Source organism: Leuciscus leuciscus, assembly GCF_965113295.1.
Source record: "Leuciscus leuciscus genome assembly, chromosome: 18".
In the NCBI taxonomy this organism is placed as follows: domain Eukaryota; kingdom Metazoa; phylum Chordata; class Actinopteri; order Cypriniformes; family Leuciscidae; genus Leuciscus; species Leuciscus leuciscus.
This window is the reverse complement of record NC_138742.1, coordinates 30,979,972-30,996,070: the sequence shown is the minus strand read 5'-3', so window position 1 is coordinate 30,996,070 and position 16,099 is coordinate 30,979,972. Positions and strand designations below refer to the sequence as shown.

Sequence of the window (16,099 nt, the reverse complement as noted above, 5' to 3'; positions counted from 1 at the left end):
AAACAGATCAAGTACTATTGTGGTAACAGATTACAGCCATTTTAATAAAGGTGTGAATAGCAATCATGCCTCATTCCGTACAGTCCGACTTTTGAACTTTATTCCTTTTTTATTATTATTATTTATTCGGGGACACACACATACACACCTAAGGTTTAAGGAGGTCTGCGCGGGACTGTTTTTTTTTTCCCGTCCCGCTCCCACAAGGTTCTATTCAGCAACCGCTTAAAATATACTCGGTGTTACCCCCGCTTTATTTCCCGACCTGACGGGTCCACAAAATTTAGATCTCGTTTCCATAATCTCACATTCAAATGTCTCTAACGGAAAGAAGGAGATTAAGTAGCCTATAATAATTATAAATGCTATACAAAAATTGTGTTCGTGTCAATATAAATAGTAGGCTATTTTAACATTGTACTGTCAGCAGAGAAAAAAAATGCCACAGAAAAAAAGAAAGAAATATAAATAACATAAATTAAATAGGACAAAGCCTATCACTCAAATTTCTAAGCAACATAAACGAAAATCATATTGCCCTACTGACGAAATGAAGTAGGCTATTTTCTGCCGAACTATTTCAAACATCCTTGCAAAAAAATAATGTTGTTGACTGACAATGGTTTCAGTACCAAACAGCTCCTCAGAGCAGGTGTACAGTAGGCTACAGGTGGTCAGAATTAAGTGCGGATACGCTGTCAAAAGATGTCGGGAGTGCGAGTGGGCTATTGTCAGTCAGACCGCCCGCTCCGTCCAAAGTACACCAGAGTTCTGACCGCTACCGTCTTTTGACGCGCGAACGGACACAAAGTGGTCAAGCGTATTACTAGACGCGGCAGGCGCGAATTTGACGCGCTATTCGCGTCCGGTGTGAACGCCAGTTATACTTTAAAATGTAATCCCGCGCCGCATGATTCCCTATGGGCGTTTCACACAGTATGCGGCGGTGAAATCGCCGCGCGACTACGGCTTTTCTCAAGTAGTGGAAGAGTTTTGTGCAGCATTTAGGACTACCAAAATAATCCGGCGGGCCAGAAAATATTGCTGGCGGGCCAGTTTTGGCCCGTGGGCCGCCAGTTGCCGTTCCCTGCCATAAACCCATGTACATATCTGTTGTGTCTGTTTTTGTGTTTGTTCATGTTGCTTGTTTCATGTGATTCCATTTTCTTCATGTGATTTAGTCATGTGTTTCCTGTCATGTGACCTATGTTTCCTGCTTGTTCATCTGTCATGTTCTCGTTGGTTCAGTGGCTTGTTAGCTTATCATTTCTGTCTTTTCATTAGTTCATTTTCATCAGTTCCACTTTGTCATTGTCAAGTCAAGTCAAGTCAAGTCAAGTCACATTTATTTATATAGCGCTTTTTACAATACAGATTGTATCAAAGCAGCCTCACAGTGATAACATGAAAATAATACAACAAAGTTTGTTTCTAGAAGAAAATTAAGTCATCGTCCACTTTAAGTAAGGCAGATATTGTTGAATATTAAATGTCCCCAACTAAGGAACCAAAAGCCAAGGCAACAGTGGCAAGGAACCAAAACTCCATCAGTGACAAAATGGAGAACCCAGGCTCAGTCGGGGCCAGTTCTCCTCTGGCCAACGAGCGAACAGTGTATGATTATGATTCAGGCAGTATTACAGGTCAGAAGTCAGATTGGTTCAGAACATTCACAATATTATCCAGTTCCATCTGGTTGGAGGTCGGAGTCATTTCGCCGGTATGGAGACGGGTTTGTGGAGGTGTCCATGAGGCCTTCACAGGGCTGATGAGGCTGGCACTTCAGGGATGCGTCGTGGTCATGTCCAGGCGCAGGTCCACCATCTGATCTGGATACGGCCTGGATCCGGCTGACTTCAGTAAACCTCGGAATAAACAGAGAGACTAACATTAGCATAGATGCCATTCTTCTTATGATGTAACAAGTACATCAGGTGTTATAGGAAGTGTTCCCGGGTCCGGCTGACCTAAACTATGCAGCCTAATAATCATTTAACTGATTTGAATAATAGAAATGTAATGTTCTATATGAATGCCAGGTGCAAGAGATGCTTTTTTAGTCTAGATTTGAAGTCTAGATTTAGTGTGTCTGCTTCCCGGACAATGTTAGGAAGACTGTTCCAAAGTTTAGGTGCTAAATAGGAGAAGGATCTACCGCCAGCAGTCGATTTTGATATTCTAGGTATTAGAATACAACGAATGATATTCATTGGTTGTTGTTGTCATGCATTTTCCCATGTCCATATGTCTAAGCCCTCATGTTTGCTTGTAGTGTATTGTTAAATGCAACTCACTGTTGGTTTCATGGTTCATGTTAAATAGTGATGGGTGACACAAAGATTTTCAGAGCTTCTAATCAATTGGACCAATTGCTTAGCGAAATGATTCAGTTTCGAAGTGTTCGAAACACCACACGCTGCTGACCCCTGCTGGTCAAAACAGTGGAAATGCAACTAAAACTCATGTCAAACATGCATTAAAACACCTTCTAACAAACACATTGCAAATGTTTTATTGAAAGTAAACTCTATCAAATGCAATTAACTAATCATCTAATAAGATTTAATGTTGTGTCTGTGTTATATGTTCTTTTATCAATTTTCAAGGCTTGTTTAGTTTGTTCCATTGATGGCTTAGCTAAACATGCAAATAAGAGACTATTCTCTATTATTCCTTTTAATTATACCAATGTCTCATTAAAATGTGTACAAATGTATAAAACTGATCAGAGATCAGGTAAAACCCATAGACACTTGTTCAATGGTTCACCGTTGAGGGGCGATCTCAGTAAATCCACATGATTCAGGGGTTCACAGAGATAATCGCCCAACAGTGGTGAACCGTTGAAATTTCGAAACGTTTTTAAACAGTTATGACGTAAAAAAGCCTCGTAACAAAACTTTGATACATGCTCTGAACCACTGATTTGAAAACAAAAGATTTGTAAAGGTTTCGAAGCTTCATGAAGCAGTGTTTCAAAATCCCCCATCACTAATGTTCACGCCTGGTCAAGTTTGAGTCTGCTCAAGTTCATTTCATCATTTAGTTCACCTTTTTTTAAATAAAAAAACTTTACTTCAACTCACCTGCAGTGGACTACCATTACAATATCTGTAAAAACTAGTCTAACTTGGGATTAGTCCAGGAACTGGAACATAACCTTTCAATATTGAGCCCTTGATCAATACATTTAGCCTCCAGGTTCTTCCAGGGTGGCTGTCTCTATATTAAATAAACTGTTTAATAGCAAGTAAGCAATAACAGCCATACTCTAGCTCAAACCCTTACATCAATCATTGTTTGTGTCCCAAAACACAATCCATCAATTCCACCATCTCCTCTGTGTCTTCCACATAATCGATTTCAATTGAGTTGAGATGAGTAGGTTTCTAACGTCTTTCGATCACAGGGTTTAGACCTCTTATTAGTTTTAAGAACTGTAAAAACATCTACTGGTCTATTTTCAGTTTTGCTCAATATTTGAAATATTTAGAAATATTGACTTTAAATAATTTTTTACTAATTAGTTAAAGGGATAGTTCACTTTGAAATAAATTTTTGGTATGTTTTAGCTTACCTCAAGGGCATCCAAGATGTAGGTGTCTTTTTTTCCGCAGTAGTTTCAATTTTGATATTTTTAGGTCAAACCGTTCTTGTCTGTCAGTCATAATGCAGGTCTATGGTCATTATCTCAAAACACAAGCACAGAGTCCAAATTAAAACAATTCCCCGTCGTCCAAATTAAACAATTCCCCATCGTAAGTACACATTGATGGCCTAAGACACGAAACGAGCGGTTTGTGTGAGAAAACGAACAGTATTTATATCGTTTTTACCACTTATACGCAGCCATGTCCAAGTGATCTGATCTGACGTGTACGCAGACTGGTGCATAGATATATACACTAGATGTCGCCTTAAAGACATTCGTTCCAATGAACTGCCGTAGACAAGGCAACATCTAGTGTGTATATATCTATGCACCAGTCTGCACACACGTCAGATCAGATCACTCGGACATGGCTGCGTATACGAGGTAAAAACGATATAAATACTGTTCGTTTTCTCACACAAACCGCTCGTTTCGTGTCTTAGGCCATCAATGTGTACTTACGATGGGGAATTGTTTAATTTGGACGACGGGGAATTGTTTTAATTTGGACTCTGTGCTTGTGTTTTGAGATAATGACCATAGACCTGCATTATATGACTGACAGACAAGAACGGTTTGACCTAAAAATATCAAAATTGAAACTACTGCGGGAAAAAAAGACACCTACATCTTGGATGCCCTTGAGGTAAGCTAAAACATACCAAAAATTAATTTCAAAGTGAACTATCCCTTTAAAGTAAATAAAGAGGTTTATACATAAAAATGCCAACCATGTGCATATGCTCCCTATTCAATGTAATTTTGTAGTTCAAATTGTAGGTCAAAGTATGTAATATTGTTAGCTTAGCTAAATAGAAACAGAGGTCTATAATACCTGGACTGGGCTAGTAAGCATTCCCATTCATCTTAACGGCAGTTTCTCGGCTTGCGCAGGATTCTCATGAAAGTGCACGATTTTAATGTTTTGATCTTTGCTAATGGAGTCTTTTGCTCAAAAACCATGATGACAGCACACAGTTCAAAGTATCATAAGCCGCCTGATGTCAAAGGCAGCAGACAGACTGTCAAAGCCCATTTCATGCTTTTAAGAGTCCTCCTTAAATTGTAAACTGACAAATAGATTTGTCGTTTACAGTATATGTTGCTTGTGAAAATGTTCCAAATGTTTTTGTAATAGATGTGCTAAGTGACGGGTACGTTAAGCCACGGCCAATGTTTTGTACGTGAGTGGTCCGTAGTTGCTGAAGTACTTAGTAAAAGTAAGTGAACATGCAAAGCAAGTGTGTGTCGTTCTTCTTCCCGAGTCAGCCTCCTATCAAAACATATTACAGTGGCGATGAGGATTAAAAGTTATTTTAGAGACTGTTAGTTGTAGAGAAACACTGTTGCACTTGTCGTAGAGGAAACTAAAGAAAAGGAACAAGGCATGAGTGAAACGCTGCTAACAGACTGATCTAACATGGCAGCGATGCCAGGAATTGAAGGAGGATTTTGAATCGTACATGGAGCGTTTTGAACAGTGGCTGCTGGCGAATGACATTGCAAGTGAGAAAAAGGTTAATGTGTTTCTCTCCGTGATCGGGGCACAGACATATGGGCTGTTAAATAATCTAGTCACACCAACGAAGCCAAGTGAAATGTCCTATAATGAGCTGAAAGCAGCGCTGTTGGCGCATTACAGGTCGCAAACATTAGTGATCGCGGAGCGCTTTAGGTTTCAGAAACACAACCAAAAGGAAGATGAATCTGTGGCGGATTACATTGTGGCTTTGAGACAGCTGTCAGTGAACTGTGAATTCGGACAGTATTCGAATGACGCGCTCAGAGACCGATTTGTGAGTGGGCTAAATTCAGAGTCAATGCAACGCATTGCTGAGTTAGAAGGATCTGACGTTCAATCAGGCTTGCGAAATTGCGTCATCCATGCAGTTGGCCTAGAGAAACACGCTGGAAATCGCGTGTAAGACAAAGGATTTACAGTCAGTGAATGCGGTGAAGGAAACAAAACTTCCATTGGAGAGGAAAGGGGAAGTTTAAGGGAAGAGAAGATTCTGAAAAAGGAAAATACCAGAAAAGAGACCAGAGACAAGAAGATAACAATAAATGTTACAGATGTGCTGGAAAACATTCAGCTAGAGACTGAAGGTTCAAGAATGAGAAGTGTCTTGCGTGTAACAAAATTGGACACATTGCAAGAGCCTGTAGAAATAAGAGAACAGTGGGACAGACACAATATGTGGAGGCAGAGTGCTCTAATGAAAGAAAAGAGGATGAATCAGAGTTATTTGGTGTGTATACAACGTCAATTGGAAAGAAAGGAATTGTGGTGGATGTGAAATTGGATGGAAAGTGTGTGGATATGCAGTTGGAAACTGGGGCAGCGGTGTCACTGATGTCAGAACTGTCATACAAGGATTTCCTGTCTCACATACCGTTAAGCAAAACAAGCTAACTACATAGTCAGGTGAGCGAAGTGCATAGATGTGCCAGTGCAGTTTGGAAAGCACAAAGTGACACTGCCATTGGTCATCGTCAAAGGGGTAAGACCAACCATGCTGGGCTGAAACTGGCTGGAGAAAATTCAGTTAGATTGGCCAAACATTTTCATTGTGGAGAAAGCTGAAGTGGCCTCTGACCCAGCACTAAAAGCAGTTTTGAGACGACACTCAGAGGTATTTTCTGACAAACCAAGTGCAATTAAAGATTTTAAAGCTTCTATCCGAGTCCGTCCTAATGCAACTCTGATCTTTCAGAAAGTGAGACCCATTCCTTATGCTTTACAAGAAGCGGTGGAAAAGGAACTGGAAAGACTGGAAAAAAACAGGCATAATATATAAGATTGAAGTGAATGGGCAGCGCCAATTGTAGCCGTGCCAAAGCGCGATAAGTCCATCCGCATCTGTGGTGACTATAAAGTCACTATAAACCAGAATTTAGAGGAAGAAACATATCCGCTGCCCAACACAGAATATTTGTTAGCTAAGTTGGCTGGCGGAACATTGTTTAGCAAACTGGACTTAGCAATTAAAATTAGACCAGAGAAATACCTCACCATCAATACTCACCGTGGCCTGTACAAGTACCATCGTCTCAGTTATGGAGTGGCCAGTTCTCCTTCTATTTTCCAGGCTGTCATGGATCAAATCTTGCAAGGGCTAGATCACGTCACCTTTTTCCTTGATGACATTCTTGTCACTGCTAGCTCAAAAGACGAGCACATCAGGAGACTGGACGAAGTGCTTTCCAGATTGGAGAGGTATGGACTCAGAGTAAAACTTTCCAAGTGTCAGTTCATGCAAGGCAGCGTTGAGTATTTGGGGCACCGCATCGATAAAGAGGGTCTTCACCCAACTGAGGAAAAGGTGGCAGCGGTTGTAAACGCCCCACAACCAAATAATGTCACCGAGCTAAGGTCTTTTTTGGGCCTCCTGAATTATTCTGGTCGGTTATACAAAATCTGTCCAGCCGGCTTCAGCTTTTACACAATTTGTTAAAACAGAAGCAACCGTGGAGCTGGACTGCTGTGTGTGAGACGGCTTTTGAGGAGGCTAAACAGATGTTGCTTGGTAGCACTGTGCTGGTATATTATGATGGCAACAGACCCATGAAATTAGCATGCAATGCCTCACCTTATGGGGTGGGCGCTGTAATCTCGCACATTATGGACAATGGTGAAGAGCGCCCCATAGCATTCGCATCCCGCACACTGACTGAGACAGAAAAAAGGTATGCTCAAATTGAACAGGAAGCATTGTCCATCATCTATGGGGTTAAAAAGTTCCATAAATATATTTAAGAACGGAAGTTCATAACTGACCACAAGCCTCTGCTGGCAATCCTCGGACCAAAGGCAGGGATACCAACCTTGGCAGCTCTGCGAATGCAGCGTTGGGCATTAGTGCTGATGTCTTATAATTATGACACTGAGTATCGCAAATCAGCTGATCACATGAATGCCGATGCAATGTCCAGACTGCCAACCATGGGTAAAGACTGTATTGGGGAAGATGGAAGCGTGTTCTACTTTTCCCAGGTGGATGAGCTTCCTGTGTCTGCAAGGGACATAGCTCACGCAACACGAAAAGATCCGACATTATGCAAAGTGTGGAATTATACACTGAACGGCTGGCCCAACTATGTGTCGGAGGAGGGTCTGAAACCATACTTCACTCGCAGACATGAGTTGTCGGAGGACCAAGGCTGTGTGTTGTGGGGAATGCGTGTCATAATTCCCCCCAAATATGGATTAAGATTACTGGACGAGTTACACCATGAGCATCCAGGAATCTGCCGTATGAAGGCCCTGGCTCGTAGCTACCTGTGGTGGCCAGGTTTGGATGGCTGCATTGAAGAGAGAGTGTAGACCTGTACCTGCTGTCTGGCAGTTCAAAATTCGCCAGCTGTGGCACCCCTTCATCCGTGGAGATGGTCTGAGCGGCCATGGCAGAGGATCCACATTGATTTTGCAGAAAAAGATCAGCAGTTTTTCCTAGTAGTGATCGACAGCCATTCAAAATGGTTAGAGTTTTTGCCGATGTCATCAATCACCTCCTCGCTCACCATTGACGCACTTTGAGGATTGTTTGCATCTCATGGGTTACCGGAGGAGGTGGTCTCTTATAACGGGCCGCAGCCTCTTTTCACTGTTGAAGCCTGATCTAGCTAAGTCTGTTCAAGAAAAACAGCAGGAACAAAAGAAACAGCATGATCAGGGCAAAAGAGTCCTAAGAGCCTTTGTTGAGGACGAACCGGTAAGAGTTCGAAATTTCAGAGGACAGGAGAAATGTTGAGCGCATCTGTGATCGAACGAAAGGGTCCTGTAAGTTACCTCGTGTAGGAGGGTCAGAGAAGGCGCACTGTGCCATATGTTACCAAGAAACGCTGCAGAAGGATCTCCCTTGCATGGTGTGTTAGATTTCCCGAATCCAGCTGTCACTGATGATTGCTGTGGACCATTGAGCTTTTCTTTGGTCAGAGACAGTCTGTGCCAATCATTGAGCCTGATGTTTTGTACGTGAGTGGTCCATAGTTGCTGAAGTACTTGGTAAAAGTAAATGAACATGCAAAGCGAGTGTCTGTCGTTCTTTCCTCCGGAGTCAGCCTCCTATCAAAATATATTACAGTTTTCATTTGGACAGAAAGCACAGTGCGTCTCCCAGGAGGTGCTAACTGGACCATGCTAACCAGCTTTGACCGCTTGGTTAAAATGAGCTTAGCCTCTTGCACGGTTCATGTGAGGAGTGCTATTGGCATGGTGAGTGGCTTTTCCTTCCCATCCTTTCAAAAATGCTGTAGCCCTATCAGGATAATGATGATGTCAAATGGTAATGCTATGGTGTTTAGATATATACCACGGCACAAAAAGACAATTATATACCATGCCATTTATATGGTTCTCCATTGTACTCCAAAAATGCAATGATAGCAGTTTTTCATGACCAAAAAGCACGGTCAATAGGTTTTGAGACAAGGCCTACATTTTCCAGAGCTGCCAACACTCACACATTCACCGTGAGACTCACGCGATTGACACTTTCACACTCTCTCACTCCACACATCCATTTTCTCACGCACAGAAAAATCGCGAAGCAAAGAGGACACGGAGACCGACAGACTAGACAGAGCAGTTACTTATGATATAAAAAAATCTCAGCTCTCAGATTCTGTCAATTTTATTACGAAATTCAAACAATAAATACCGTTTTGGCGCTTGTAAATGTTACGTGACAGATCCCTAGTGGCACGTGACCCGATCATCTCTACTAGCTAATAGTAAATAAACACGAACACTATTGAAAGATACAGTACAACTTACCGAAATGTATATTCCTCATACATGATATCGATCAGTCAGTGTTTTTCATCCGCGGAAAGGGGTCAATAAAACAGCTGGAGAACAATTATGTCACACAACATTTACCTCAGGAAAGCCATTTAATGATCATAATATGGGCTAGCGGTTGGCCAGAAAAAAAGAGCTATAGAGAGTATTTTGCTAAATATGTGTATTATATTACATATTTATTATATTTTTACTTGACATATTTTATTTTACTTTTACTAAAGTTGTTATTATATATATATATATATATATATATATATATATATATATATATATATATATATAAAAAAAAAACGCATTATATTTAATTTGAGTTAGTCTATTTTTAACCTTAAATAATACTACCAGCTGATAGGGCTCTCTGTATGTTTACAGCATTAGGTGAGGTTTTTTTTTTTTTTTTTTTGAGAAAAATTAACGCCTATCTTGTGTACCTAATATTTATCCAAATGAGTCAATATTAAATCAAATCACAAGAATTTAATTTAATTGAAATCGTGAAATTTGTGTCAAGCAATAATAACAAAAACGTAGTTTACCAGAAATTGTACCATGTAAACATTGTAACATGTTGTCACTAAACCTAAACCTTAGGCAGTCATCACTGCGTTGGCGAAGAGCGATGACTGCAGGAATCTCATTCAGGGAAATAACACATATTTGGGACTGTAGCTTTCTCATCCCGTCTCCTGTTTCTCCTTCTTTCTATCTTGATTTTGGTCACGCTTTCTCTTGCCAACAGCCTGATGGGAGTGTCACGAGTGTGTGTAACATGCTGAGTTTAGAGATAAACCACTGAACATCTTAAGGTGGAGCTGAACCACTAAACTAGATCATCTCTACTTTTTATATTTACTATTTACTATAATCACAAAATCATTCCGGAAAATAGATGTTTCTAACGATCACTGTGTCGCCAGAGGATCACAAACACACATTTTCTCTCTCTCTCTCTGATGATTAATCTCTTAATGGCCGTTCTTCCACATTACATCAGACCCCTTGAACCTCCAGTCACATGACTTGCTTAATCACAGCTCAGCCAATCAGGCTTCTTCTGATGAAAGCCCTATCTGAGGGAGCGCTGTTCCCTGGCAACTCCCAGCATGCTTTTCTTACATGCTGTAAGCTCCTCGGTTATTAGCTGTGGCGTCTCTGCTCTGATCTGTTTAGCCAGAGCTCACCTGGGTGATCAGCCTCTCTCACACTCTCTTTCTCTCTCTCTCTCTCTCTCTCTTACACTCCTCCCTCACCATTTCACAACACTTGCTACATACTTTCATTTGTTCCCAGTTTCTTTGTTTATCTCAGGCAAAGATAAACAAGGTCCTTCCTTGCGGTTCAAATATTTTTGACAGAGCTATCAAGTATTTTATTTACTCGAGAACACAGTGCATGAGCTTAAGAGTCTGAAAAAAATGGATTGAATTTAGTTTGATTTAATTTTCACACCATTTTATATTAGTTTTTATATTAGTTATTAGTTGCTTAAAACTGAGTAGTTTTTCCTTTGACTTTTCTGCGTACAGACAACTCCATTGTCAAAACGATCCCCATTCACACAGATCCGCAAAAACGACTAAAAAACGCTGTATTCTGCAGCCAGGCCATTAGATGGCGATGAAACACTATAGACTGAACAGGTAATATGCATGTGCATGATGTCATCGTCTTCAGAAACTCACAATTTTGTTGTTTAAACGGAGACCGTTTTCAAAAATGTGCACTTTGAAACCCATTTTCAAAACTTTGTGTTTTCACGCACACAAAGCGCCGTTGTCGTGTAAATCAACGGCCAAAATGCATACACAGTTTTATGTTTTTAGTTGAAAATGGTATCGTGTAAACGGCCCCTAATTCTGGCATGCAGGATGAGTGGCGTGATTGATAATGAGATTGGTATCTCTCACGACAGTGAAGGATGAGAGAAGAGGGTATTTATTTAAGTGCTGATGTTTTCAGCCCAATCATGCCTCCTTTCTATGCAAATAAGGCTTATTATAGATTGTGCCTCATATGTCTGCTACAGTTAACAATGCTCTATTTCCGCTTGTGGAAAGCAAACAGATTTTTAATTTAAAATATACTTTTTTTCCTAGCAATTATGGCAGCAATAATTCATCAAATGATGGAGATGAGCATTATCTGAGCTTTTTAATGATGGAGAAGAGCATGGAGCGATGTATCCAGTCAAGCAACATTTCAGAATTCAACTTATTATGATCTAAAGTTGGTTTTAACTGTCTTTTCAGATGTTTCAAATCATATATGCATTATTAAAGTCAAATGACTGTGAAAGTAGGCACTGCAAATCATAATGCAGTGCTTTAAGTGACTGTGGACAAAAGTAATCTAATGTTTGTGTCTAATAGTTCAAATAGTTCAATAGTTCAAATCTAATAGTTTGTTTCTATTAATTAGAAACTTCTTATCAGGCCAGTATACTTACCAGGGAGACTGGTGTGATATATTTAGCAGCAGTCTCTGAAATCTGCTTACTATAATAGGTTTACATGTTTGTGCGGTAGTTTTCATTCACTAGACATTTGTTAACACAGTGTTTTCAAAGAAAACCATCCAAGAAATAGTGACGTACTATTTCATGAAACAAAGTGGTGCAGCATTTAGTGCTCCAGAAATGAATTATGGCCAGGTTGCACAAGTCATTATTCTTTGTCCTGATCCCATTTCTTCCCTCTTCTTTGGTTTCCCTGAAGCTCAACTAGTCTCACGTAGCAAGACGTTCAGACTGATGGCTTTCATTGGCCAAGGACTTACCAGAGTCCATCTGACCGACATGTAAAGCAAACAATCACAGTTTGTTTTGCTTCGCGTCATGTTTAGGGGTGTGAAAATGTAACGTCGATGTCAATACGTCCTACAATAACAGACCAGCGTGCATCTAATAAATGATTCATTCAAGAACGTTGTGCAAGTTTACTGCAATGAGCACTCATTTTCAAAGTTATAAACACGACAGCGGCGTTCTTCTTCCATGAGGGGGTTTGGCCAAAGCCACTCGAAGGCAAGTCTGCACCTGAAAAACGCCTGCTAATGCTGCGTTACACAAGGAAGGAGACAAGAGGCCTTTTTTAATATATTTTTTTTAAATGGATGTCAATGGAGGAGAGGCTTCACTATGCTGATTAAACCGCTGATGAAATAGCTTATAATTTTATGAACCAACAGCCCATCTGCTAATCTTCAACATATTTGCTCTTAAACATTCATTTAGATTGATCTATTCTTAGAGTTTGCGAAAAAAAAGAAAAGAAAAAAAATTTTTTTTTATAAGAGAAGCCACAGACAATTGCGTGACAGTATGATTCAGTTCACGGCACTTCTCTTTCATTTCTGATGTATATTTTTCATTTCTGATGTATATTTTGTATATGTTATATTTTGGTTCAGCCGTGACATCTGAGGCTGGTAGACCAGGTCGCAAACACACATACTGATAAAAATATATAGCTTAAATGCACTATAAATTGCTGTGGATAAAAGTAGCTGCTAAACATAAATATTAAGGGTTTCAATTTAACACATTAATTTAGAACATAGATGTAGTTATGCTGATATGTAGACATTTAATAATGTTCTCTGACCTGTATGTGTAGTCCCTAATATTACCAACCATCAGAGCATTTAAAGCTTGAAGTACCAAATGCAAAACGTCTTTTTGCAAGTTTGTTTGTAAAAATGCACGGTAACTTTATTTTACATTATCATTGTTATATATGTTACATGTACTTACCATAGTAATAACAGTAAATTATGCATAATTACATGCAACTAACCCTCAACCAAACCCTAATCCTACCCTAACCCTATAGTAAGTACATGTAGTTCATTAATATTACTCAGTACTTAAAGTGCCCCTATTATGCAATTTTAAAGTTTCCTAATGTTGTTGTGGAGTCTCCTACAACATGTTTACATGTATCAAAGGCCAAAAAACTGTTTCATTTCCTCATAATATACATTTGCACATCACCACATTTTCAATGATTCTCAAACGACACGTCAGATGAATCAATCTCCATAAATCCCTCCTTTCCGCGAGCTACTCTGCTCTGATTGGCCAGACAGCTCAGTCTGTTGTGATTGGTTTACCGTGTACAGCGCGCGTCGAAAACAAAAACGTACATTGCCATAACAACGTCAGCTCTGCTTGTCCTGAGGCTTCCTACACCGCAAACTAAACATAGTAACGAACGATGATGCCGATTTTACCATATCAATCCGAGCGCGAGTCCGATGATGAAACATTGGAAGAACTAGTTATTCAACCCGAACCTCCATCGCAAGGATGACTCGAGCAGGACTCAGTGTCTCTCAGTGATACACTACTCAGTTTGAGGGACATTATGAGATGTTGCAACTGTAATTCCTCAACATCAGCATTAACAAGTGCATGCCCATCAACAAACCCATTATTTTACTTGTACTAATTTATTTACAGAGTATTTTTCTAATATATTGCGGTGAACACGTGGAAACTGTATCAATAACAGTGCATGTATGCAATGTATACATTAGCCGAGGTCTAGCGTGAATGATCTGATGTAACATAAACGTTGGTAAAACAAATCTTTCCTCAAAGTAGTGAGAACGACAGACGATCTGCATTAATAGACACAGTTATAGGTTAAAGTGGCCCACAGCTGATTAGCAGAAGTATTAATAACGTGAGTTAGCCAGTTAGCAAGAGATCTACACAATATAAAACTCAAAACTAAGTATTTTTAACACCATCTTTCAAGAGTAAAAATGGTTTGTGAATCCTGCATTTAACTCCGAGATTTGAGAAGCAGTCGTCAGTAAAATAAAGGGAACACAGCAAAAGTGTAGGATTATACTGCTGTGGTATTGTGGTAAAGATGAACTTTAACCACTGATTCTTCACATGCTCGTCCTTGGGCAGTGAAAACTGGCTTTACCTTCACATTGTAGAGCACAGCGTCTTCTCGACATGATGCTGTCCAGTATCCACAGGAATCAGCTGCTGGTTTGAGGTTCGAGTTTTCCCTGGTGTAAGTGGGCGAGCAAAATGCTAATGTTTCGTCTTGACGTCACAACGAAACGACTTATGACTTGTTTGAAAAACGATTCATTTCATTGACTGACATACTTTGAGCTGTGTTACACACTACATGAAAGGTCATTTTCAAAAATCTATTATAGGGGCCCTTTAAATATATAATTACACTGTAACAATGACACCTTAAAATAAAGTGTAACCAAATGAACAATATATTGACTAAGCCAGTTTGTTCCTATAATTAATTTGCCACATTAATATAATGGTTTAAATAATGAATAATTGATTGACAGTCCTTGTAAATAAAGGAAGACAGATGGAGAGCAAGCAAGCAAAGTACTGTTAAAAATCTGTAAATGAATGCCGAATTAAAGTCTGCCTCGAACACATGGCATGTTTCCTCATTACATCACTGTTGCCAAGGTGATGATGTCATGCTAATAATGACATGTCTCTGTGCACCCCATAATCACACACAACTCTCTCTCTCTCTCTCTCTCTCTCTCTCTCTCTCTCTCTCTCTCCTTCTGTCTGTGTCGATCCATGTCCACCAGAACATCGTCCCCTCAGTTCACCTGACTATTCCCTTATTTCGTCACTGGATTTATTTTAGTTGTCCAAACCTGTGGAGGCTTCGCTTCAGGAGCCTTGTGTTGTTTCTCTGGCTGCTTGCAGGTTTAATTAGATGCATTAAACATGTTGTGTGTGAATCTCTGACAATATAAAAATTATAATATATAAATAAATATTGAAAATATATTAGCTGTACATGTGATCTTAAATAACACACCACATTTTAAATGATTATCAAGTAGCCTGTTTTACATGTGATTTAGTATGTTAGTCAACACATCAAAATAAGTGTACTTTAAAGCTAACAAAAGATTCTTAGTGAAAGTTAATGCGTTAAAATTTCATTTAAAATAAAATTGGTAATTTGACATTTTTACAAAGTGCCTTTTAAAGGTGTACTATACGGATAGTTCACTCAAAAATGAAAATTAGCCCATGCTTTACTCACCCTCAAGCCATCCTATGTGTATATGGCATTCTTCTCTCAGACGAACACAATCAGAGTTATATTATAAAATACCCTGGCTCTTCCAAGCTTAATATGAATGGTGAATGGAGGATGAGATTTTGAAGCTCAAAAAAGCGTGTCCATCCATTATAAAAAGTGATACAACTCCAGGGGGTTGATAAAGGCCTGCTGAAGCGAAGCCATACGATTGTGTAAGAAAAATATCCATATTTATAACTTTATTAGCTATAATAACTAGTTTCCGGCAGATGGCTGTACGCATGGTTTTAGGGTGAAAGAGTTACACTTGACCGATGCATTGACATAAATATATAATTACACTGTAACAATGACACCTTAAAATAAAGTGTAACCAAATGAACAATATATTGACTTAGCCAGATTGTTCATAATTAATCTACCACATTAATATAATGGTTTAAATAATGAATAATTGATTGACAGTCCTTGTAAATAAAGGAAAGACAGATGGAGAGCAAGCAAGCAAAGTACTGTTAAAAATCTGTAAATGAATACTGAAGGGGGGCGAAAGAGTGCAGAGGATAGAGCAAAATAAAACAC

General features: G+C 39.5%; 1 protein-coding gene across 2 annotated transcripts in view; it reads left to right on the top strand.

Moving 5' to 3' along the window:
• The window catches only part of pacsin1a (protein kinase C and casein kinase substrate in neurons 1a), a 257,166-nt gene that overhangs the window by 12,715 nt on the left and 228,352 nt on the right, over positions 1-16,099 (top strand). The gene's annotated exons all lie outside the window — the stretch shown is intronic.